The sequence below is a fragment of the Lactuca serriola genome, chromosome 1, assembly GCF_051521515.1.
Source record: "Lactuca serriola cultivar US96UC23 chromosome 1, Lser_US96UC23_V15, whole genome shotgun sequence".
Classification (NCBI taxonomy): domain Eukaryota; kingdom Viridiplantae; phylum Streptophyta; class Magnoliopsida; order Asterales; family Asteraceae; genus Lactuca; species Lactuca serriola.
In genome coordinates, this window is record NC_136408.1 from 53,019,656 (window position 1) to 53,047,437 (window position 27,782).

A 27,782-nucleotide genomic window follows, 5' to 3' on the forward strand; every position below is an offset into this window, starting at 1 on the left:
TGTATTTTAGAGTTTGTACATGATTTTAGACTATAATTTTTTCATTTTTGGGTTAATATTCAATGACTTATAGCCCCCCGAAGTCGGGATATCAAAGCTGAAAATTTGCAAATTTTCAGCTATTTGTTTTTGTACTTTGAATTCTGTGAAAATTTTAACACATGCATATCTCATACGTTTAAAGTCGGATTGACATGTGGTTTTTTTCCAAGGTGTAGTTTAGAGTTTGTACATGATTTTTGATTATAATTTTTTCAATTTTGGTTTCATATTCAATGACTTACGGTCCCCTGAAGTCGGGATATCAATATGAAAATTTTTAAAGTTCAACCCACTAAGTAGTAAGTAATTACCAAAAAATTCTAGTTTTTTCGGGTTTTCCGGTTCTAAACCCACTTTATCATGTTCCAAATTGCCTACTTTGATGTTTACGGGTTTTTCGGTTCTAGACCCACTTTACCCGTGGGAAGCTTCATGATAAAATCCATCGTGATGTCTTCCCATTTCCATACGAGAATCTCCAACGGATGCATCTTGTCGTGAGGTCACTGATGCTCGACCTTGACTTTCCAGCAAGTCAAGCACCACTCCACAAACCATGCTATATACCGCTTCATGCAGGGCCACTAGTAAGCAGGGTGAAGATCCCTATACATATTCGTCGCCTCAAGATGAATGGAGAACCTCGGCTTGTACGACTCCTCCATCTGAACTTTACGCACCCTGCCACAATACAAAACCCAGACCCTCCTATGCAAGGTCAACAGTTCTCGACTTTCATAATCAAAGGAAGCCACCTGACCCACTATCCACTCACACTTTCGACGCTCTTCCTTCATAGCCTCAACCTGTGTCTCCCGAATCCGTTCCAACAACGGAGTAATCACTGTCATCCTCAAGCATATATCTTGAATCGGAGCCGAGACCGCCTTGCGGCTAAGAGCAACAACCACCACATTGGCCTTCCCTGGGTGGTATAGGATCTCACAATCATAATCATTCACCACATCCAACCAACGCTGATGTCTCATATTCAAGTTCGACTAATACATCAAATACCTTAGGCTCTTGTGGTTCGTGTAAATAGTACAACGAACCCCATAGAGGTAATGCCGCCAAATCTTGAGGGCGAAAACTACAACCCCCAACTCTAAATCATGCGCCGGATAATTTGTCTCATGAGGCTTCAACTACCTCGAAGCGTATGCTATCACGCGACCCTGCTGCATCAATACTGCACCCAAACCCATGATCGATGCATCACAATAGACCACAAAATCATCGACACCCTCTGGCAAGGTCAGAATCGGCGCCTCACACAGTCGCTGTCTAATAGTCTCGAAGGCTACCTACTGCTCAGGCCCCCAACAAAATGTCACCGACTTCTTGGTCAGTCGGGTCAATGGAACAACATTCTTGGAGAAATCTTGGATGAATCTCCGATAATAACCAGCCAAACAAAGAAAACTCTGAATCTAAGATGGAGACCTCGGAACCTCGCACTGCATCATGGCCTCGACCTTGGCCAAATCGACCAAAATACCCTTCTAATTGACAATGTGCCCTAGGAACTGCACCTCGCGCAACCAGAACTCGCACTTGGCGAACTTTGCAAAAAGTCTCTCCCTCCTCAATATCTCCAGCACCTCCCACAAGTGCTCCTCGTGCTGCTCCTGTGTCTTGGAATAGACCAATATATCATCAATAAAGACTATCACAGACCAATCCAGCATTGGTATGCACATGCGGTTCATGAGATCCATGAACATGACAGGAGCATTGGTGAGCCCAAATGGCATCACCACGAACTCATAATGGTCATAGCGAGTACAGGAAGTTGTCTTCTACACATCCTCATCCTTGACTCGCATCTGATGATAACCCGATCGCAGATCAATCTAGGAGAACCAAGATGCACCTTGAAGTTGGTCGAAAAAATCATCAATCCTCAGGAGGGGATACCGGTTCTTCACTGTTACCTTATTCAACTCCTGATAGTCGATACACATCCGTTGGGATTCGTCCTTCTTCTTCACAAATAGAATGGGGGCTCCCCAAGGTGAACTGCTCAGTCTGATAAATCACTTGTCTAACAGCTTCTGCAGTTGTGTAGACAACTCCTGCATCTCAGGAGGAGCCAATCGATACGGTGCTTTGGCTATCAGAGCTGCACCTTGAATCAAATCAATCCTATACTCCACCCACCTCTCTGGAGGTACCCCAGGAAAATCCTCTGGAAATACGTCCGGATACACCCACACAATTGGCACATCATTCAAGGTCGCCTTTTCCAAATCTTGGGTATCCATGACATAAGCGACAAAACCCGAACATCCCTGATAAAGATAACGTCTGAATCTCGCTGCTGAACACAAAATCGGCCCACACGGCGGTCTCTCACTGTGACATCCCCAAAATCTCGGCCAGAAAAGACCGATTTGTTTATGCTTTGTTTTATAAATCAGAGTGATCGTTTAAAGAAAACGGTTGCGGAATTTGTTCCCAAAATAAAATATGATAACCTTTTATCAAAACATTTCTCAAAGAGAATGCATTTTCATTAAATAATAAAACCTCGGGATGTCATGTTCGTTACAGACCAAAAGCATAAACAATATAAAATAGACCTTACAATAGTTATTCAACTACTGATCTATAATCCAAAACCTCTCGTCAAGTCCACCAACTTATACTCTTGTGTCATTACCTGTAATGCAAAGAAAACTGAGTGGGTCAGGCTTGGGAGCCTGATGAGCATATAGGATTTTCAACCCACAATAATATAATTATTATATTCGACCATCAAATAATCAACCCAATTACCCATCCCCATTATCTCCTTTATTTCTTAGGATTTTACCCTAAGAATTCAACTACCCGTCATTCATCCATTCCTAGTATTGACCTAAGGAATTAGCACAAATCTATTGCTACATAAGGCCCATCTACCAACATCATCCTTTAAGCGCCTCTACCATGATTCCGTCATACCCTATGAGGCGCGACTACCGGGTTTATGACATTCTCTTTTAGGCGCATCTGCCGACATTATCTTATAAGCGCATCTGCCAAGATTACCCTATAAGCGCATCTGCTATTATTATGACAATCTCTATTTGGCGCATCTGCCGACATTATCCTATAAGCGCATCTGCCAGGATTACGACATTCACTACTTGGTGCATCTACCGATATTATTCTCCAGCACATCTGCTAGTTTTATGACATTCTTTAATTAGTGCATCTACCAATATCATTCTTAATCATCTTTCATACCTCATCATTTCATCATATACCAACTATCTCATCTACCCATGTTCTACCCAACATATTTGTAGATATAGAATACATATACAGTTTAACTCATTTAAAAACTATATAAAACATTTATTCCATACTCATCTCAAATAAACAACAATATATAAACACATAGCACGTATTTTTATACCAAATACTTCATATTTATGTGTTTAGAAGAAAGTAACCACACACTCTCCCAAACATATAATTAATACATTCAAACAATACTTGTATTATACCCGTGTTTATGAAAGGGACTATACACCCACACATATAAACAACTTTATATTATACACGTAGCACGTATTTCATAGAAAATACTTAATAATTATGCGTTAGAAGAAAGTAACTACACACTCACACATATAAACAACAATATACTTAATACACTCAAACCATACTTGTATTATTATTGTGTTTATGAAAGGTAGTATACACTCACTTGATCAGAAGATGATCGGGCAGCACTACGACTTGCAGAAGTAGTAATCCTCAGCAGATCTGGAAGATCTCTTCAAAAATCGAACTTCTCGTGGGCAGAGCTTCGGCTCGGGAACCGCACTTCTCGGGATCTTCGGGATCTCGGGACTTGCCTTGGGGCTCGAGAATAATACCGGGGCTTTGGGATATTTCTGGCACGCAAAACTATGCAAAACGGGAGAGAGAAGAGAGAAAATTGGCAATTGGGTCGGCTGCCCTCGCATCCTATTTATAGGAGGCTGGAGCCTCGTAGTACGCGGGGCGTACGCGTCTGAATTCGTCACTGCATGCGTCATCCGAAGCCACTTGCTGCGAGTGTCGACACCTTCGGAGTACGCGGGGCGTTTTTCGGATCGGATCGGTGACTCCCCTTCGGATAATGCCGAATTTTCCAATTAAAAATAAATACAAATTAATTATTAAACTTCGGAAATTCATATCTTCTTCATAAGAACTCCGTTTTCGACGTTCTTTATATCCACGCGAAGGTGAGACTACGCTCTACAACTTTCGTTTAGACTCCGTCAGCTAATTTTGACTTTATTTTTATTATTTATTTTTAATAGGCTGGGACAGAAACTTTCGTTATAAATTCATAACTTCTTCGCTTGACGTCCGTTCTCGCCTAAATTTTTATCGCTTCGATACCAACAACGAGACCTTCGATCCTTGTTTAGATTGCTAGGGCTAAATGTCGCTCTAATGTAAATTCACTTTTTACGTCGCGCTGTGTCGTGCCGGTTCTGTCGCGAAACTTCGACAGGTCATAACTTCTTCGTTATAACTCGGATTTCGGCATTCTTTATATGTACGGAATCCTTGTAACATATACTACAACTTAGTTAGGATTATTCATCCTAAATAATCTTCTATCAAAAAGTCATTTTTGACGCTTATCGTCTTCAAATTGGCTAGCCCTGATCTACGGGCGTTACAATTATCTCCCCCTTAGGATGATTACGTCGCGGAATCATCAACGAAAATAGAACTTGTATAATGATTCCATACGCTATCTCTTCATCCTAAGTATTAACCGTAAATTCTATGTTTCCCTGAAAGAGTATTTAACTCTATGGCTTTCTTGACCGCAAACGATGCCTAATCTTGCATCTGCTTATCATACTTTGTTGTACTTTCAATCGTAACCTTCAAGTTACCAAATAAGTCCTCATTGTGGACTTTTCTTCTTTTCAGGATAAATACTTTCCCTTATCTATTGTAACAAACCGGTGGGTCGTGCTCTATTGAGCTCTCATCGCATGATGCGACGCTTAGACTCGGTCTTTAATAAAGTTAAATTCCCGAATGGAATACACCTTCCTTCATATTCTAATGTGATTTAATCACATTTCAGCATGTAGCATTTCTACCTGCAAACATCTTTTAACAACGAGCGCGACACTATCAATCGCATTAACTTCAACCTTCTGACTTAAGTCAGATGTTACATCTAACTTGGTCCTCTAGACCACGTAACATACTCCTCATAGTCGAACTCAAAATTAAACATGACCACTAGGGTCGGAACAAGAACCATCTTACTAGTCATTACCGAAACAATGGTAATGACATACCAGAATAAAATGGAATCAATCACTAGCTTCTTGGTAACCTTGTGACTTTCCCTGATCCAAGTGCGAGTCATGTGCTTCCGGTAGTATATGCATCTACTACCTTTCACACCTACTCATACTCGTCCCAAGTATTGTCCCGCAGTTGACCAAGTCACCATACAAGAAAATCACACAATCATTCGACACATCAGTTAGCAAAACTAGGGTTTATATTACTTTCTTGAAACGATTACACAAAAGTTCAAGTTCACCCTATACTATGCCTCTAATAGGCTACATACATGATACTTTTCATATCACTACTTTATAACTTGATCTTTAGATATAAGATCTTTATTCCTGATTCCTTGCATTGCCATCTGCTTCATCAAGGATCATTTGAAATGCTTTTGCCTTTAGCTTTAGCGGCGCCTCTAGCCTTACTGCCTGATTTTTCCTTGGGCAGTCTTGCTTGAAGTGCCCCTCTTCTTTACATTCATAACACACCTTTTTGTTGAAAATACATTCATCGACATAGTGCCCATGCTTTCCACACTTGAAACATGTCACCTCCACGCCACATTTTCCTGAGTGCTTCTTCTTGCACTTATCGCACCACCTTGTCTCATCCCTTCCTCCTCCTCCAAACTTTGGGAATTTTCTTTTCTCATTAGAACCTGAAGTTCCTTCCAACTTTCTCTTCTCGCCAACTTCAATCTTACTGTCAGTCCTCCCCTTGATCATATTCTCAACAGACTTGGCAGCCCAAATAGCTGCCTCTAAAGTAGGTGCCTGACGCACTGGCACCGCATACTCCCAAGGGAGTCCCTTTGCGTATCGGTCGACTTTTGTCAGTTCGTCTGGGACGATGCACAAAGCAAACTCCATCTTGTCTGTGAAGGCATTAGTGTATTCATCCACTGACATGCTGCCTTTCTTCAATATCAGAAACTTATTCTCCAACTCCAACAGATTTTGAGCCGAGCAGAACTTGCGCTTGAACTGCATCAAGAACTCTGCCCATGTCAATTGCAGTGGCTCATTAGGGCTTAAAGTCTTCCCTAGAGTGTTCCACCAATGAACGGCTCCACCTCGGAATTGACGCACTGCATAGATAGTTTGCAACTTGCCTCTGCAGCCACAAGTCATGAAGGCTAACTCCATTTCGGAGATCCAATCCATAACTCCAATCGGATCCTCCTTTCCATTGAAGGTCGATGGTTTGCAAGTTAGAAAGTCCTTGTACTTGCATCCCATTCCATCATTCCTTCCATCATGGTTGTTTTGCCTAACTATCGGTGGGTTGGCTTGACCAATAGACCCACTGAAGTTTCCACCTTCCGAGTGCCCTTCATTTAATTCGGGCTCTTCCACACGAATTGACAGTTCTTCACGATTCTGTTGAAGCAACCACCTAGTCTCCTCCATTTGACGATCCAACATTGTTTGAATCATCATTTGTACACCAGCCATTGTTATCGGCTCGAGTGCTGCTGCCACGACAGGTATTTGCTCAATCACTGGTGGTTGATTCCTGTTTTCATCAGCATTTCTAACTCCACTTCTGGTTCTTACCATTTTTTTGATCTACACACCAAATAAGGTGAATTCAGATCCTCAATCACGACAGATAATTAAATCGTCCTTATTACTCTGAAACGTTTACATGCTAGTTCTAATATCGTAGCCATACGCTTAGAATCCTAAACACATAAGGTTTCCAGATCCGGTCGGCAACAGACCATAGATCCGAACAAATAATAGCATCAATATAGCTATCACACAAAACATTTAGCACGTAAAAGCATTTTAGGCATCACTCCTAAAATAAACTAGTGCTTGTGTCAATTTAGGTGTACTACCTAACATATTTTAGACACACTCCTCACAATCATTACTTAGCATTCTAAGTTTAAGTCTAGAAATTTCCTACAAATTCCTAGTTCGCTTAAACTCATGCTCTGATACCAACTGTGACATCCCCAAAATCTCGTTCAGAAAAGACCGATTTGTTTATGCTTTGTTTTATAAATCAGAGTGATCGTTTAAAGAAAACGGTTGCGGAATTTGTTCCCAAAATAAAATATGATAACCTTTTATCAAAACATTTCTCAAAGAGAATGTATTTTCATTAAATAATAAAACCTCGGGATGTCATGTTCGTTACAGACCGTAAGCATAAACAATATAAAATAGACCTTACAATAGTTATTCAACTACTGATCTATAATCCAAAACCTCTCGTCAAGTCCACCAACTTATACTCTTGTGTCATTACCTGTAATGCAAAGAAAACTGAGTGGGTCAGGCTTGGGAGCCTGGTGAGCATATAGGATTTTCAACCCACAATAATATAATTATTATATTCAACCATCAAATAATCAACCCAATTACCCATCCCCATTATCTCCTTTATTTCTTAGGATTTTACCCAAAGAATTCAACTACCCGTCATTCATCCATTCCTAGTATTGACCTAAGGAATTAGCACAAATCTATTGCTACATAAGGCCCATCTACCAACATCATCCTTTAAGCGCCTCTACCATGATTCCGTCATACCCTATGAGGCGCTACTGTCGGATTTATGACATTCTCTTTAAGGCGCATCTGCCGACATTATCTTATAAGCGCATCTGCCAAGATTACCCTATAAGCGCATCTGCTATTATTATGACAATCTCTATTTGGCGCATCTGCCGACATTATCCTATAAGGGCATCTGCCAGGATTACGACATTCACTACTTGGTGCATCTACCGATATTATTCTCCAACACATCTGCTAGTTTTATGACATTCTTTAATTAGTGCATCTACCAATATCATTCTTAATCATCTTTCATACCTCATCATTTCATCACATACCAACTATCTCATCTACCCATGTTCTACCCAACATATTTGTAGATATAGAATACATATACAGTTTAACTCATTTAAAAACTATATAAAACATTTATTCCATACTCATCTCAAATAAACAACAATATATAAACACATAGCACGTATTTTTATACCAAATACTTCATATTTATGTGTTTAGAAGAAAGTAACCACACACTCTCCCAAACATATAATTAATACATTCAAACAATACTTGTATTATACCCGTGTTTATGAAAGGGACTATACACCCACACATATAAACAACTTTATATTATACACGTAGCACGTATTTCATAGAAAATACTTAATAATTATGCGTTAGAAGAAAGTAACTACACACTCACACATATAAACAACAATATACTTAATACACTCAAACCATACTTGTATTATTATCGTGTTTATGAAAGGTAGTATACACTCACTTGATCAGAAGATGATCGGGCAGCACTACGACTTGCAGAAGTAGTAATCCTCAGCAGATCTGGAAGATCTCATCAAAAATCGAACTTCTCGTGGGCAGAGCTTCGGCTCGGGAACCGCACTTCTCGGGATCTTCAGGATCTCGGGACTTGCCTCGGGGCTCGAGAATAATACCGGGGCTTCGGGATATTTCTGGCACGCAAAACTATGCAAAATGGGAGAGAGAAGAGAGAAAATTGGCAATTGGGTCGGCTGCCCTCGCATCCTATTTATAGGAGGCTGGAGCCTCGGAGTACGCTGGGACAGAAACTTTCGTTATAAATTCATAACTTCTACGCTTGACGTCCATTCTCGCCTAACTTTTTATCGCTTCGATACCAACAACGAGACCTTCGATCCTCGTTTAGATTGCTAGGGCTAAATGTCGCTCTAACGTAAATGCACTTTTTACGTCGCGCTGTGTCGTGCCGGTTCTGTCGCGAAACTTCGACAGGTCATAACTTCTTCGTTATAACTTGGATTTCGGCATTCTTTATATGTACGGAATCCTTGTAACATATACTACAACTTAGTTAGGATTATTCATCCTAAATAATCTTCTATCAAAAAGTCATTTTTGACGCTTATCGTCTCTAAATTGGCTAGCCCTAATCTACGGGCGTTACACTCACCCTGAATCACCAACTCTCCCCCACTTGGGGTCCGAACCCGCACTAGCTGCTGCTCACAGTCAATCACTGCACCCATTAGGGCTCAACCAATCCATGCCCATGATGACCTTGTTCCCATGCAACGGGATGGGAACCAGATCAACCGGATACCACTCACTAAACAACTGAAGGGTACAATCCCGATGAACCCTCACGACCCTGAACGTCCTATCATCATTAATATCTTCATCAAGAGGACGATCTAGCTCTCCTGGAACTCCAACAAATCTCTTGCTAAGCGCAAGAGATACAAAAGATCGGGTAGCTCCTAAATCAAATAACACCATGGAAGAGATACTATTCACAAGGAACGATCCTAAAATAAAACACATAAACATAAGCAATAAATCAATATAAATAAAGAGATAAGGAGAAGATACATGCCCGTTACAACGTCAGGAGCTGCACGCGCCTCCTTCGCCCTCAGTTGGAACACCCTGCTCTTCATCATTGGTGTATCTACCCGTCCCTGACGGTTGTCAGTAATCCACAATGTCACAGGAGCAGGTGCTGACATCGGTCCTGTTGCAGCTAAACTTGGATATTGGGCCCTCTTTTGGCCACTCTAATTGCACTGAAAGCATATCAGATCAGATACCGGGGTGATGGTGGTGGTAGCAGTACAATCCCTACTGACATGACCAGTCCGACTACACTTGAAGCAACCAGAACTACCCATCATGCACGTCCCCTTGTGCGACCTGTCGCACTTGCCGCAACGGCCTCGGCCCTGCTGGTCCTTTCCTCTCGAATCCACCACATTGGGCCTCTTTCCGGAACTCTCAAAATTGGAGACTAAATCTGACTCCCTCTTCTTTTCCATCTCCAGATCAATCTCCTTCTCTCTATCCCTCGCTATCATATCTTCCTACGTCTTGCAGCTGGAACGACTTACAAACTATCGAATATCACTCCTTAGTATCTCATGGTATCGGTCCTTCTTCATCTCCTCGTCCACCACATACTGCGGAACCAGAAGTGCCCTCTCCCTGAACATAGCGGTGATCTCAGTCATCGACTCAGTGGTCTGACGGAGATCCTGGAACTCTCGCGCCAGCTGCTGCACCTCAATCATTGGTGCAAACTTGGCTCATAATCTGGTCGAGAAATCACTCCAGGTCATCAAATCAATAGCATCACCTCCTACAACATGCTCTACCTCCTCCCACCAATAACGATTCTTGTCCTTTAGGAGGCAGGAAGCTAGCCTGACCTTGTCCTCCTTGGGACAACGACTGGTACGAAACGCGATGGAAACATTTGCCAACTACCTGTTGCTCACAATGGGGTCCCTGGCCCCATGGTATTCTGGCGCACCACACGCCCGAAACTCCATGAAGGTCAGAGAGCGCGTCCCAATCAAAGTCACTATCTCATTGCGAAAGGCACTCAATCTCTCATCAAGAATCTCCAGGATACCCTCCTTGACTGTGCCAAAGATCACATGAGTCTGATCAAGGGTACTGCATGTAATCTCAGACGAGATGAACTCCCTCATCTGCTTATCAAGCTGCCCGACTCCAGAATCTGAGCCTGAACCCTCCCTGACACTGGAACTGCCCACTGGCCTGCCTTGCATTTCCACCATACTGAAAATAGACCATAAAACTATCAGAATAAGCATCAATGCACATATCGGGGAAATCATAACTACACAAGCTCTCTGGCTTCATTGCAGCCCTCCTTGAATCGAGTACGGATCCTCTGCTTCCACTAGTACTCGCCCATACTACCTTTCACATATATCCATACTTTCCTCAATAAGTGCCTTAACTCAGCCAAATTGCTCTATAACCAACAGATCCCTCACAGCTAAGGCTCCTAGCACTAACTCTCATCCTAGGTTTTCCTAGGGCAACCTCCACACCACTATCCGCCATCATCTACAAAAGGAACTCATGCTAATCTCCTCTAACTAGCACACGTATACAATTACATATTACAAAAACTAGATAATTCTTCGAATGAGAGGTCTCTCACTACAATGGTCAGACTCAAACAAGAGTTGCGTAATAGAGTTAAACCACCTTCTAAAATTATATAGTGTCCATAATATGTAACTTATCATATTCGCTTACTAACTAGCTGAAATTAGCAAGAACTCCTAAAAGCACAAAGCAAGCAACATTCAAGCATCAAGTAATCGGAACAGAGTATAACCTAATCAGGCCATCCTATCACTGACTGATCAGCACTAGCATGCAAATCTATAAGCTCAACAAGCAGGCATACAAAGGCATTTCTCCTATATCCTTAGCCCTAATCTAGCATGCGGTTTGCATATTCACAGTTCAAAACATATAACATGTATAGGTATGTTGGGATAACTTACTTGAGCTCGTGTGATTGCATGCACCACACCCTTTTCTCTTTTAGAAATCCTTTTTATAAAAAAAATGTTTTTCCTTTGAAATTTCTACTAAGTCCTTAGTTTGAGTTCAGACACATCCGAGGGTGTGCCTGAATCCCTGAAACCAAGGCTCTGATACCAACTTGAAGCATCCAAATATATGGTCCCTAAAATTTCAATTTAATAATAGATAAAATAGTATTTTCCCATAAGATCCAAACATTCGAATAAAACCAATGTATCAATTTGCCATAAATCACAATAAAACATCATAGCAGAATCTCAATGGTGTGTGCAATGCAGTCTTCCTAAGCTCTTCCCCTTGGAACCGAAAGTACCTGAAACATAAACTGAAAACCGTAAGCACAAAGCTTAGTGGGTTCCCCCAAAATACAACATACCATACATATCATGCAATAATGAGATACGGGCCCCGCCAACACTTAGATAATAGTGAGATACGAGCCCCGCCTACACTCGGATAAAGGCCCCGCCCAATGAGATATGGGCCCCGCATACACTCGGATGATAGTGAGATACGAGACCCGCCCACACTCGGATAAGAATGAGATACGCCCCCACCCACACTCATATAATGGGCCCCTCCCAATAGACATAGATATACAAGCACATACAAGTATCACACAGACAACAAGTATAATAACATAATCAAACGAGGGTCGGCCTTGGTGCTTTAGACCCGCTAAACCTGGTGATGAAACTCACCTCGAATGCAGAAAGGTAGCTGAACGTATCCCGACTCCGAATATTGACTCTACACAACCCCTAAACATAAAAGATTTTCTTAATTACAACACAAAATGCCTAAAAGCCCCTTATAGGTTAAACCTGGTCAAAGACTAAAGTCAAAGTCAAAGTCAACGATCCGAGTTGACCCAACTCGCCGAGTTTATCCATTAGTCTGCAAAGTCGGAAAGAAACTGATCCAACACGCCGATTTCACCAGAAATCCAACATCTTAATTCATTAAGCCGACCTTATCGAACATATCTCAGATCTTAACTGAAATGGCCTCAAGAAGGGTAAAGTTTCCAACTTTACCCATAAGAACCACCAAAATGGGTTCAAAACCAAAACCCTAGGCTTAAAAGGGTGAGGGCTTAATCATTAAGCACTTAATCACCAAAGGCATAACCCTAAACTGCAGATTTCGCCCTAAAAGTTGAATGAATACGTAAAGCTTCCAACATTACACTCATGCATGACTAGGAGAAGCTCAAATGCTCAAAAGAAGCCATAAGAAGGACTTAATGAATGCATGAAGCCCTTAAGACCATAAAGTTTTCACCTTTATGCTAAAAGAGCTCATGAAGATCATAGATTTGAAAGAATAACACTTGGGACGTCCTACACCGCCATCAACCACCCAAACATGGCTAAAAGCATACAAACTAACCCAAAAGAGTTAAGCAAATATTAAGCAAGGTTAGAACTTTATACCTGAAATGTGTTAGAAATGGAGCAGAGAATCAAGATTTGAAAGCTCCTACTTGAACTACCACCTTGCACCAAGCTTCTCTTCCTTCAATGAGCTTCAAACACACCCATAATGAGCTCACCACACTCAAGGAGGCTCTAAGGTTTCGAGATTAGGGTTAGGGGCTATGGAGGCTGGGAATGAGGCCAACACTTGGGACTTAAGGTGTTTAAATACGATGCAAAACCCTAAAATTAAGGTTTCCTTCCCAGCTGCCAACTCGCCGAGTTGAGGCACCTCAGCTCGTCAAGTTGACTCATTAAACTTCTCCACCAAAACAACTTCGACACGTCGAGTTGAGGCTTCCAAATCGACGAGTTCTCCAAGAAAAATGCAAATAACCGGAAACGAATTCATACAAGAAACCAAGCGTTACAATGGTATTTTCAATTTTAACCCTATGTATGAAAAAATATTGTATTTTGACCCTTGGGCTTGAGAAAGATTGCAAGAATGGCCATAGTGGCATTTTGGTAATTTTGGCCAAGGGATTAATACGCTGAGTATACGTTGTGTACGATAGGCATACTAGGGCAGAGATTCTACTGCTTTGTGCTGTAAGTTAACAGATCGGGGAATTCCAACCGAAAGGTTGTGGGCCAGGGCATTCCAACCGGAAGGTTGTGGGCCAGGGTAATCCAACCACGAGGTTGTGGACCCATTATATATTAGGCATTCAAACCGAAAGGTTGTGAGCTGGGGCATTCCATCCGAGAGGTTGTGAGCCGGGGCATTCCAACCGTGAGGTTGTGGGCCAGGGTAATCCAGCCAGGAGGTTGTGGACCCATTATCTGTTTAATTATATGTTTGTGTGGTGGTACTTTGGCTTATAGTTTTTAGTTGATGGTTTCAGGTACTTCAGAGGATCGTAGAAAAGCGAAGGCATGATCATACACAACTTCCTGATTTATCATTGGATCTTAGGGAAAAACCCTGATTTAAAATAATACTTTTGAAACAATGACTATTTTTGTAAAAAATGATGATTAATGGTTGATTTTTAAAAATTTTAAATTATTATGATTTTTGAGTATTACATTCTGACAGATTCTTATATTCATGTAGAGTTGTGATCCAGAGAAACACTAAAATATGGACTTGAAGAACAAAATATTGTTTTACTTACATATCTACAAAATTAGAAATTATGAATTTTATTTCAATTTTGTTTAAGTTATCTGTATATAATGAGAAGAAACTTTAATTTTGACAACCATATATATATATATATATATATATATATATATATATATATATATATATATATATATATATATATATATACACTCCCTCCGTCCCAAATTAATTGTCCACTTTTGACTTTTGAAGTCTTTTTTTCTCCAACTTTGACATTAAATATTTTTATTTGTGTTATGTATTACTTGATCAAACTTATAACAATGAAAAGACATTTAATATACAATTTATTCATATATTTTTCATCAAGTATTATCTATCAAACACGAAAACATTTAAGGTCAAAATTGAAGAATAAAGACTTCAAAAGTCAAATATGGACAATTAATTTGGGACGGAGGTAGTATTATATATATATATATATATATATATATATATATATATATATATATATATATATATATATGTGTCAAGCAATTTCCAATTTGACGGTCGGATGTATTCTATCCAAGTTTGACTTGCTGGATGCCTAGAGTTCATGAGATAATTTGATATAGATTAATGATGATTAAGTTTTTAATACAATATTATCATGCATCGTAGATTTGGATGTATGATAATATTTATTTTTTTGAGTAATATAATCCATATAAATGAAGTCTTTGAATAAAAACCCATTCTTTTTTGTAATAGGCCATTTCGGAGAGATCTACGGAATACCGGAATAGGATTTCGGACAAGTGTTCCAGAATAATTATTGATTTATTTATTTTTTGTATAATACGTGTTTGGTGTTACTTTTTTTTGTTTTTTTTTTTTTTTCTGTATAATATTAGTTTTTATAAAATCTATATTGCAAAAGTAACAATGCATGAAATCTTAAAATCTATAAAATAGGAATCGACAAAACTAAAAACGTGATTTCCCAAAATGAATAGTTCGATTTCAAACTAAACCATAACGTTTTACATGTATTTTACACTCAAAACTCACTACAAGATCCATATACTGCTCTGGTATATATACACTCAAACGATTAAGGATTCTGAACTAATAACAACAAATCCTAACGTATAAACCCTAATTTGAGGAATGACAATGGAGAGAGAACAAAGAGAACAAACTGAAAATATCTATAACTGAATGACCTAAACGCTACAACACACACACACAAACACACACACACACACATATATATATATATATATATAATGGGCGAGGTTATAATGTGGATGAACTACTATTGTGCGTACGTGTGGACAATGTTATTCTATGAGAATTAATAAGAAAATAGGTTATTTGCTAATGTGAATACGTTCAATCTTACACAAATCCTCATTTTTATGCATTCTCGCTAATTCTTATTAATTTTTGTTTTCACACATTTTAACAGAATAAGAATAATAATAAAAAAAATCTATAATAACCTTATAGACGATTTAATTAGTGAGAATGCGTGACAATGGAATTAGTTATGTAAGAGTGAACGTATTCACATTAACAAACAACATATTTTCTTTATCATTCTTAGAGAAAAACACTGTCCACACGTCCGCACAATAGATGCCGATCCACATTTGAACCTAGGTGTATATATAATAAATATTTTAAAAACTTAAAAAATACATCTCCATCTCATCATATAACAATAAACAATTCAAAATTAATTTATTAGGGGGACAAATTCGACTCACTTAATTACCCTAATTACTCAAGACAAAATATTATAATACTTTTTAAATAAAGATCTTTCAATAATAATTCCGATCATGGAGTTCAATTTACCTAGATAGGATGAGAGGACGGAGGATGTTACAATCAGAGATCGATATTTTAAAAACCTTAATATTAACTATGAATATTGAATTGTGATTACCAAGTACTTATTTAGTGAAGCATGTGCTCAATGTGAATTAATTATATAATTTGATCCCTTGACCCAAAGCATGTTCATATTAGCGTTATTTATTCTTTCACGTTGTGTTCACGTCTTGAAATACTTATTGTTTCAAGTAAATATATTATTATAAAGATAATACTCACAAAAAATAAAGGAAAAAATAAAAATAAAAATAAAAAAAACTTGGGGTTATACATCATTTTCAATTTTCATTCCAAAAATATTACTTTATCTTTTAATCTAACATTTAGCACTCTATTTTTTTTTATTATGTTCATTGAGTTTTAGTAAACTTTTTCTAAAAAATCGTAAAACGCGTTTTTAATATAATATAAAAATATAATTTATTTATCAATATAAGTTAAAAAAACATGTAATGATGATTTCACAGGAAATAATGTAAGAAGCAACGTCATTATGCAGGCGTCATAATACGTAGATTAGTATGTATTCTTCCTATAAGTATCCCTCTTTGGAATCACATTCAATAATTCAACATCACTTTCTCCAATGTCTCGACCACAATCCCGCTCAGGGGTCAGGAAGATCGTGCGTTCTGCGGCAGAAGACGGGCAAAACCGTGGTGGTTCCGATTATACCAATGACAAACCACTATCGTTTCAACATGTGGCTCCAAGACCTCCGTCTTTGATCCAAGAGATACAAGATCTTGCTGCTAACCCTCATTCTCTTAACGCTGTCAATCCTCATCAATCGAATTCAGGTACTGAACATCTGAAACTTCATGATGGATCCATGACTCAGCCGCCGCCGTCGGCCGGAGCAATGACTCATGGTAACAAAAATTAATTGCTTGTAACCTCTCGATCTAAAGTTTATTTCCGTAATCTTAGTTTGAAGGAGTTGTATGTGTTTATTTGAAGTATTTTCCCCCATATGTGGTGGGTTTTTTTTGTTGTACTTTTAAAACCTGATTTCCTATCTCCCAATCTCGTCAAGCATATAGAGACGAGACACCAGGAACAAATTCATTTAGTAATTAGTAAGGAAGTCAAAGAGTTGAAACTCCTATAATAAATCAACTGTCTTGAAGAATTCAGTATTCATAGAATTGTGTTTAAATTGGATTGAGTTTCAAATTTTGAGTTGACTTTTCAGAAGAAATCAAATTATGACTTTAAGTTTCAGTTGAATATTTTTGAATAAATATGAACGTAATTATGCGGTGGATGGTTTTATGAAAGTTGTAGCATGCTTTAATGGAGGATGAAATCATGAAATGTTAAACAGTTGACTTTTGATCCCAAACCCTGAGTTATATCGATCCTATCTAAACATGTTTGAAATATGATTCTTATGGAAGTCAACGGATCATGTTTTGAGAATAAGAAAAGGTCAAAATGATTGTGGAACATCTGATTTTAGCAAATACTTTTTGTTCATCAAATTGGATACATACTTGTCAGGGAATGAATTTTGGAAAAATAGAACATTTTTTTGCACATGAAGAACCCAAAGAGATCCAACTCGAACTTTATCATGCACTAAACAAATATCAATCTGAACATTTTTTGTCAAATTCAGAGGAAACATGATTATTATTTGTGAACTGAAAAACATAAATCAAGTTTTAATTAAAGTGTGGTGTTAAGACGAGGGGTTTTAAAAGTGGGGTTAAGGTAACCATTGCCAGCAACAGTATATTATAGGACTTTTGACTTAATTACCATGGAAATCTCGACTTGATTTGATTTAGTTGATCATGCTAAATCAGATGTTGAACTCTCGTTTTTTGTTTGATTTCCCCCTCACGGCCTGCTTCTTCAACTAAAACAAATGCTTCTTCAACTAAAACTCAATATGCTATGAAAATCTTTGATCGAACCAATTTTTTTTCTTCAACATACTCCATAACAAATGACTGAAAATAAGGTCTCACCAAAGCTATTTCAGATGATTCATTTGAATTCAAAAGATGAAGGAGCCAATGAATCAAAATTCTCCTGAACTTTAGTTTTGACCTTCGGATTTGGCTCCTCTTCCTTGCCACTAAATAAGCCACCAAACCACAACCAAGATGATGATGAGTAAGTAGATGGTGGATGGCTTTGATTAGGTAACTGAAACCTTAAAGGCATATTATGAGGTGGTTGTGGCGGTCGATCATACTCAGCCTCTACGCCCCGCGTACCCCGCCCTTGACCAAAAACGGGCAGTTGACCACCTACGCCCATCGTACGCCATGGTACGCTCGGCGTATGCCGTAGCCATGCAAAACCTTCATTAAGTGCTTAATTTAACAAGTCCAAACGTCCAAATTTAGATCTAAGCCTAAAAAGGTGTTCCAAACCATAAAGTTTCCAACTTTATGGTTATGCATGCCTTAATAAGTCCTAAAACCAAAACCTTATTTTGTCTTAACCACTTAAGACCTCTATAAATTGCATGCAAACACTAAAGGAGTCAAGATAGCATTTTTACGACTTAATGCGCCTCAAATCTTCTGAAAGGATAGATCCTTTGGTCTTAGAGTAGCTCATACTCATTAAGGCCAAGAAAAGGGACTAAAACACATAAAACTTCCTATGGCAAGATCTTAAGGAAATACAAGTCAAAATCAAAGCTTTATACCATTTGGAGCTTCCCAAAGAGGCAAAGATCCCAGATCTACAAGCTTGCTTCCACACCAAGGCTCCTTAACGAATCTTCTTTCTTCCTTCAACACACCAAAAGCACACACTTAAGCTCAAAAGACACATTCAAGGGCTAGGGTTTGCAAAAATGTCTCAAAGGAAGTGGAGGCTGAAGAGGTGAGGGAAATTGAGGCTTAATGTTGCTTAAATACCACCCAAACCGTAAAAATTAGGGTTTTTCTCATTTAGCTAGTACGCCCCACATACATAAGTATACACCCAACGTACTAAGGCGCACCCTAGTATGCTCAGCGTATACACATGTACACATGGCGTACTCTTCCTGCCTTAATTACAAAATTGCCACCAGGGCTTCAAAGCACAATCTCTTAGACTTAGGGACCAAAATGACATGAAAGAAAATTATAGGGATGAATTTAGAAGTAACTTAATATTGGGATGTTAAATATTGGAATTTGGGCCTTTCTTGGAATTAGGCTCATGACGGTTTTTGTGCCCAATTAGGAAGTTGGGCCATATTGGGCTTTGGATTGGGCCTTAGATTTTGGGCCAAGTGAAGAAAGGGTAAAATGGACTTTTTCCTGGAGTGTTGGACAATTGGATTAGGATTCTTAGCTTGGGTTATGACCCAATTATTAATTGGGTTTAATTTGATTGGTTAGCGCGGGAATTTTCCGGATCGGCATTCCGAGCTGTTATCCGAGATACCTAGCAGTTGAGGTGAGTTTCTTCACTGTGTTTGGCGGTTCGAAGGCACTACTGCTAGCCCATGGTTTATTCTGATTAGGATGCTAGTTTTCTGCGTGTCTCTTTGATGTATGATATCTGATATGTATATCGGGCGGGGCCCGATGCTAGGCGGGGCTTGATGAGTATATTGTATATTATTTACTTTGTGAATACTAGGCCGATCAAGCCATCTGATTAGTGGTGGGCTTCCTAATGACTTCTCAGAGGGTTTCACTTCATAGCTTAATCTAAAGACAAATATTGAAACATGCAGTGGAATTATTAGGTCATAATCTGAAATATACAAACAACTATTACAATGGTAAGCATGATGGAATTTGAGATAAGGTAACATCAAAGTCGTGCTAAAAGTAAATCTATAGAAAGTTCAACCAAATTCCGCAAGATTCTTGTAAGAATCACCATAGAAACAGAAAAATTTTGAATTTTGAAAAGCAACATTAGAAATTGGCTATGGTTCCATAATATTACATGTTTATATGTAGTAATACTTTTGTTAGAATCTTATATAACAAACAAAATTCTTGCACAATCTTATTTGAGAAAAAAGTGAATAGATTATCAAATAGTCGTAAATAATACCAAATCTCTGTAAGGTTTCATCACACAACGACCCACATGAAATTAAATGGGTATTAGCTATATAACATCAACCAAGAAAAAAATCCATAAAAATAATTACAAATTGAACCTGGTGTGCATAAGATAAACAACCTAAAATCAGTAGTTTTAAGAGTAGTGTCAGCATGTTGGTAGCAACTAAACCTGAAATAAAAAAATCCATATCGAAATATAAATTAGAATCAAAAGATCAAAATGGAGGTAAATGAAAGTTATTTAAAGAAACGCTTGCCATAATGGAAAAGAAATAGTACAAACTCACTTGACATAAATGATTTATGAAATAAATAATAATTTTACTTGGAGGGTGTTGTAATATGTTGGAGACGGTTATGCAAAGATTGTCGATGGGTTTAATGCTGATGCCCTCTCCTGATATCACAGTACAAAAACGAAAGGTAGAACGTTAGTCGTCGTCCGGGAAGGATTCCCGGAACGAGGCTCCGACGATCTAGTTAGTGTTTTCTCCGAGAAAAGAAAGAATGTTCAATTGAAAGAGAGTCTTCCCTTCTTCACGAGGAAGAAGGAACCTTTTATACATGGTTTCAGAGGCATGTGGTCCTCAATAGATTCTGTTGGACATTCCTTCGTGGGGCGTGACGTGGCGGACTCCTACTGGAAGATCCTTCGTCACGTCCCTTTTTGCATCTTCTCCTCATTGGCTAGAGGGGGATCTTTTAGTTATTACGCAGATCGTGACTATCGTATGACAAACACGTGGGACGCTCTGTATGGTCCCATGCTTGCCGAGATGTTATCCCTTGGTGAAGAGATTATAGCGATGTTATGCACCATAACTGTCACACCTATGTCTTTTGCGTTGGCGAAGGCCTAGCCTTGACTTCGGACTTGGTCCAACCGAGTTCAGCTCAGGCCAAGCTCGGTACTAGTTTTGACCTTTCTTTTTGATGTTCCCTCTGAGGGATACGTTAACAAGTCCCTTAGGCTTGTAGGCGTTTGTGTTGACCTGATAGCATTGACGTTCGAGCCTATTTCTCAACACGTGTATGCTTGGGATTATTTCTAACTTGGAATGGGTTTTTGACAGTGCCGTTATCGTATGTCAGCCCCGAGAAAAGGAGGACAGTTTGTGTTGCCAGTTTTGTCTTTAAAGTTTCCCCCCTTCCAAGATTGTTCATCCTTATCATCTATCTCTGCTTCCTCTGCCTCATCTTGGGTATTCTGCAAGTTTTCCTTCTCTATCATTCGTTTGTTCTTAGTAAATGGATCGTCATGGTAGAGTCCCTACTGTGGAAGAATTCCAGCTTCTGCATGATCGTTTCGTTTTCTTAACAGAGCATGATGTAATGATTCTGGCCAAGGGGGTACCAATCCATGACTACCCTCAAGGGAAGGTGGGAGTTCCGATCCCTTTATTCGAAGCGGGATTGCGCTTGCCGATATCTGATTTCTTCAACATGATCGTGGACCACTATGGTTTCTCCGTCGACGAGTTGACTCCGATCGCCGTCAATAAAATCATTGGTTTTGAACTGATTTGTCGATATTTGGGTTGTATACCCATCTTCTGGGTTTTCAGCTACTTCTTTTGTTCAACTATGAATTCTGGTGTTCATACTTTGGCAAAAAGGTGGGGGCGTTCATTAGCTAATCTCTGAACAAGACGCCCCGAAGAAAAATTGGCAAAGACAATGGCTTTGGGTTAACCGAGACCTTGTGGGGCGTGGGTATCACAAAACACGAGACTACTCTGATCGCATTCCCGACTTGTTTGGGAGCAACCTCACCCTCAGCAAACGACTATGAGGCATTACAATTGTTGGAGAGAACTGGGAGGATTCCGTTCTCGCTGCGGTTGGTTTGCGTGCCGCATGGCGAGCCCGTGGGAAGATGGCTCAGTTGTTCTTCATGAGACGCAGTATTCTTTTGTTTCATTCTTCTTCCCTTCCCTTTTTTTAAAATAAAAATAGAGGAAAGGGGAGGAGGAGCAGGGTATCTGATAAGTCCTTATATTCAATTCTTATTTGTGCAGGTGCCGAAGCCGAGATTTATTTGGAGATGGCCTTGCGTGGCCACTATCGAGGTAGGCTCTATCATCTGGAGGTTGATCTTGTAGAGGCTCTTCCCCTTCCTGTATCTGAAAGGCGTATGCGAGAGCTAGCTAGGTTGCTCTTCGTGGAAGAGGAAATGTTAGTTCTAGCAGGCCTGAGTTGCCTTCCCCACCGGCCGTTGTAGCCGCTTCCTCGGCTCGTCTACTGAATTCTGACCCTCCTTGTTTGCTTGCGGGTGCACAAGTTGGGAGGGTTACTGCTCCTATCTGGAAAAGGCGAAGTGTACGTGTAGTGCCATTGTCAAACGAGGAGACAGAATCCGATGATGTGGGTCTTCGTCCTCGTAAAGTGCGCATGACTGTATCTTTGAGCAGGCTTCTTGGAAGCATCGGGGATGTTCTTGGCAACAAGTTCTCGGCATCTGTGCAGAAAAAATAAAGTGGTAATCCCTGATTCTGCGACTTCACCTCCTATTCCTCGGCTACGATGAGCTTTCTTGCAGGCAAATCTGGGGTCCAAGTTGTTGGTGACCTTCGTTATGTTGCGGCCCAGGCTGCAACTCTGATGGTTGCAGTCGCCGACTGGGTTTGTGGTGTCCGGGTGACCGAAGCACGGCTGAGGCCTTTACGCAATACTAGTGTAGGCCTAAAGGAGGAACTCCAGGATGCAGAAACTGAGTGTCGCGTTCTCTCTGAGTAGAATTGTGTGGTGGCCGGCAAGAAAGCCATTCTAAAGGAGCATGTGCTCACTCTGGAGGACCGAGCGGAGCGCCTCGAGGATCGAGTAAGCTTTCTGAACCAAGAAAAAAAACATGCTGGCGAACAAATTGGCCCAGTGCTAGCGTCAACTAGCTCGAGCACGTGTTGATGGTGCTATTGCTCGAGGTGAATTGTAAAGGGTGCTAGAGAAAGGAGTGATTCATGCGATTGACAGAGTCATTGAGAGTACTGAATTCGCCAAAGGGGTCTAGGATGTTTGTGAGGCTTGTGAGGCGCTTAGGTTCGAGAAGGGGAGACAATTGGTTGGGTGCTCCACGTCTTCAAGTATGAAGTTCTAGGTCCTAGCCAAGTGGCGAGCAGAGCCAAGGAAGTCAACATTTCCCTTACGTCTTTTGTCGAGACAGATTTTGCTGACCTCTTCCATTTAGGGGAGTTAGATTACGATGGCTTCCGCCAGTTTATGGCAAGCAGAGCCTGGTAGGTTCTTCCTCAGACTATGAGGGCTGATTTGTATATTCCCCTTGTTGGTTTTGAAATTGATGTGCCTTCCCATGCACTGTTTGCAAGGGGAGGGATTGTGTATTTTGTCATGCATTGTTACGGAAGTGGTCTCTTCCTTTTTACTTTTTTTGTACGTACGTGTATGTATATTTTGATTTTTCTTATAATAAATTCACGTTATGGTTGTTCGAAGTTTCTTATGTGATTTGTTTTTTTGTATACTTTCCCTTGTTCTAGGGTTTACGTCGTATTGGCTAGTGTGCCACAAACGTCGCATAGCTGCTACTACTGAGCTATGGTTTGTTGATTCGTGTGTTCGGTCAGGCTTAATGTGTTAAGCCGCAAGATGTTAGCCACTATTGAGGACTGTACTGTATGGTCTAACTGCCAATACATAGGTCGAGATTGTTACCCCGAGTATTTATACTGTTATATTATCAGGGGAAAGGTTATGAACCTTTTAGAACCCCTTTTTCTCGTTCCTTAAAATTTGTACATTCTCAACTCTAAGATGTTATCAGCACATTTTAGGTAAAGATTACGACTCTTTTAAGACGTATGGTTTCCTTTTTGCATAGATTTTGCTCAAGTAGCGTAGGTGATCATCCGTTGTTGCTACTTGGAAAATATGCACAACCTCTTTACTTTTTGCAATTTAAACAGAATTCTGGAAGGCTCTTTCAAAATGCAAATTATAAAATAAAGGATGAAAGTTGCTAGACACTTGGTATCTAAGCGCCAGGGCACATGCCCGGCTTTCGCGTCAGCGTCGGGAGTATGGTTATCCTATACAGAGTTAGACCATTCTCCCGGTTAGGCGGTGGTGTCCTTTACTTTGTTGCTATTTAAACAAAATTCTGGAAAGCTCTTTCAAAACACAAGTTGTATTAATCTTTTAGAATGGAAGAAAGGACATAAGTCAATAGACACTTGATATCTAAGCGTCAAGGCGCATGTCTGGCTCTCGTGTCAGCGCCAAGAGTATGGTTATCCTATGCGGAGTTAGACCTGCTCCCTGTTGGGCAATGACGTCTTTTCTTCGCCTGATGTAGATGCACCTTCATGGGTCAAGGCTTCCTCTTGCTTCCCCTGGCGAGGCCTGGTGTGGGGGAACAATGCGTTGCTTTACATGTTTTGGGGTTGTTGTTGCCTCCCTTTCTCTTTGAACAGGCGAGCACTGTAATCGTGGGAGTCGCCTCCCTTTGACTGGGTGAGAGTTCCATCTATGCGGTTCTATACACCTACTCCTTAGGTAGTGTGCTGAATTACCAGAGGAGCTATTTTATTTTCCAAAGGCCTGTGCTGGTGCTCTTCTTTTGTAAGACTTGCACGCCATAGGGAACAACATTTTTTTTTCTGTTAGTGGTATTTCTTGTGCTCGCCTCCTCTGTTCTGAGGAACTTTGGTTCACGTTTTCCATTAAACAAGGTTTGTTCTGGATCCAAAATTGCTCTTGTGCAAGGCTTGGCAAGAGTGTCGATTATAGGCCCGACAGGTACATTCGCTTGTGGGCGAGCGTTTCTTTGCTATGTATTTTGCACCTCATATTTTGGCAGAGCAATCCTTGGATTAGTGTTAGTTTCTTCCTGTGGAGGAGGGGTTGTGAGCTGACTAAATACGACTCCCTGTCTCTTCCTTGATTCTTGGGTCGACACTCGTGCTTCAGCAAATTCCCTACGGGGGTCTCTATCTTTTGGTGACTGCTGTTTTGACGCAATTGGGTTTTCAACCTTGCTTCCCGTTGAGCATCACACCTGTTGGCTGGCTTTGTCGCTATTATTGTGGCTGATCCTTTACTTGTGCTGAATTTGACGATGCCGTGGATGGTGGATGGAATTGCTCGCAACTGGAAAAGTACGGGGCGTCCAAAGAGAATGTTGTGTTCCGCCGAGCAGTTGACAACCGAGAAATCAAGCACCCTTGTTAGTTCATTTTCCCCATCATGGCTAACCAGAGTGAACGGGTGTCTGACTGTTCCTGTTGGCTAGATGCGGTGACCAGTGAAGCCGACTAGCGGGCCCTGGCACGGTGGTTGGAGGTACTCTTTCCATTCGATAGGTAGTTGACTAAGGCAGTGCTCGTAAATCACGTTGACTCAGCTTCGGTTGTCGATGTAAACTTGTTCAACATAGTGTCGACTAACGAAACCGGTAATGTGCAATGGATCGTTGGGATCCCAATGCTCCAGCCTTGGTTCATTCATCAAGAGTGTTATGTTGAGGATGTTTTGATGGTATGGAACATTCAATGTTGCCAGCGTAAATCGGTCATAATACTCACGGATTGATTCCCCCTCTTTCTGCTTGCATGCCATTATAGTGTTTGCACCCCATTGCCTTTCCTCAATTGCATGAAATTGTTGAGGAAAAGGTATTTCAGTTGCTCAAAGCTGGAGATGCTACCTGGACTTGGAGATTTGAACCACTTGCCAGCGTTTCCAGTGAGGGTGCAAGGAAAATAAGTGCAAGTGAAGAAACGATCCATCTTAAGGGACGTCATCGTCCATTTATAATTGTCAATGTGGTCTTCTGGATCTGTAGTACCGTCATATTTGGGCATGTGTGGGATCATCTTCGTGTGCATAATTTCGTACTGCAGCAACTTGTAACACTGTAAAAATTTAAACAATTTTTCACATTTTCAAAACACGTTTCTGTTCATAATTATTATAAAAATCTCAATGTATCACATCTCAATTCATAAAACATATCCCAAGATCAAAACATATAAAACTCCGCGTGTGTGTACGAATCATACCGATGCCTTCCCGCGATCGTCACTAGTACCTGAAACACATAACACATAACACTGTAAGCGTCATTTCTTAGTGAGTTCCCCAAACTACCACATATAACACATATTAGCCACTCGAGGCTATAACTCTGTGGGCCCTCTGGCCCTATCTCTGTGGACCCTCTGGTCCTAACTCTGTGGACCTTCTGGTCCTAACTCTGTAAACTCTAGAATACACACAACATAAATCACATAGAAATAATGCAGTGCAACACATCACATAAATAGCGTACAAGATACTCTGTCACATAACTCTGGTTACCACTCAAGGTAAAGTATAGTGAGAAGACTCACCTCAGATATCTCAGATAATATCTCGCTCACGTACACACTGATCTAGCCTCTGCCTAATAACATAGACAATCATCTCGATTAATAACGGCTCTCCAGGCTAGACTAGACTCTCCCACATGTCCCATAAGAAGGCTAAAAGACCATTTTACCCTTCAAACAGTCCACAAGTCCAATTGTTGACCAATCCCTAAGATTCAACAAAAGTCAACGGTCAAACCTTTACCAGACTCGTCGAGTGCACAAATGTGACTCGGCGAGTCCATGCATGTCCTTCACACTCCTGGTCCTCACTTGACTCACTGAGTCAACCCTCCGCTCTTCAAATCATCACTGATCGTGAATCGCGGGACAACCTGTCCCAACTCGTCGAGTCCAACTCTTGACTCAGCGAGTTCAGTCATGAACTCAAGTCCTCTAAATCCCCTCTGACTCACCGAGTCATTTCCCCAACTTAGTGAGTCACCAACTGAGTGATTCACGGGGAACCTAATCCTACTCGTCGAGTCTGTTCTTGGACTCGGCGAGTTCATGCCATGCTCAAACTCAAATGACCTCCTGAGGTCAGATTTGTTCCTCTAATCCATAGATCTGACCTTCCCAAGCATGATAATCACGTAAAGTTCAGAACTTGATGCTCATGCAAAGGCCAAAAGACTCTATTTGAAGAAACAACCTCAAATATGACATCCTAAGCTCGTGTCTCCCAATATCAATCATAAAGATCCAAGGGGTTAAGGTCTCTGGACCTCTTTGGATCCAGATCCAAAGCCTTAATATGAGAAGGGACCAAATGCTCATCAAATCAAGCCTCCAAAGGATCTAGAAAACCATAACTCCAAAGGTTAACACCAAAACTGAAGAAGGATCAAATCTATACCTCAAATATGAAGTCCTTGGCTCTGAAATCTTCAGAATATCACCCTCTTTAGCTCCTTCTTTCCTTGGTCACCTTCTTCTTGCAAGAATAACAACACAAGGATCATAAATGGCCTCTCCTTCCTCACAAACGCTCTAGCTCTCTTAGGGTTTCTCTCTAGGGTCTGGTAGTCGCAACTGAAGGCTATAAGAGCCTTTAAATAGGTCCCAAACCTAAGAAATTAGGGTTTCACTTAACAGCATGGACTCGCTAAGTCCACGAGTCGACTCGTCGAGTCCGGTCACTAATCCGGATAAGAACTCGCGATCCTACTCGGCAAGTCTAAGCATCAACTCGCTGAGTTCCTCCCCAAAACTCAAAA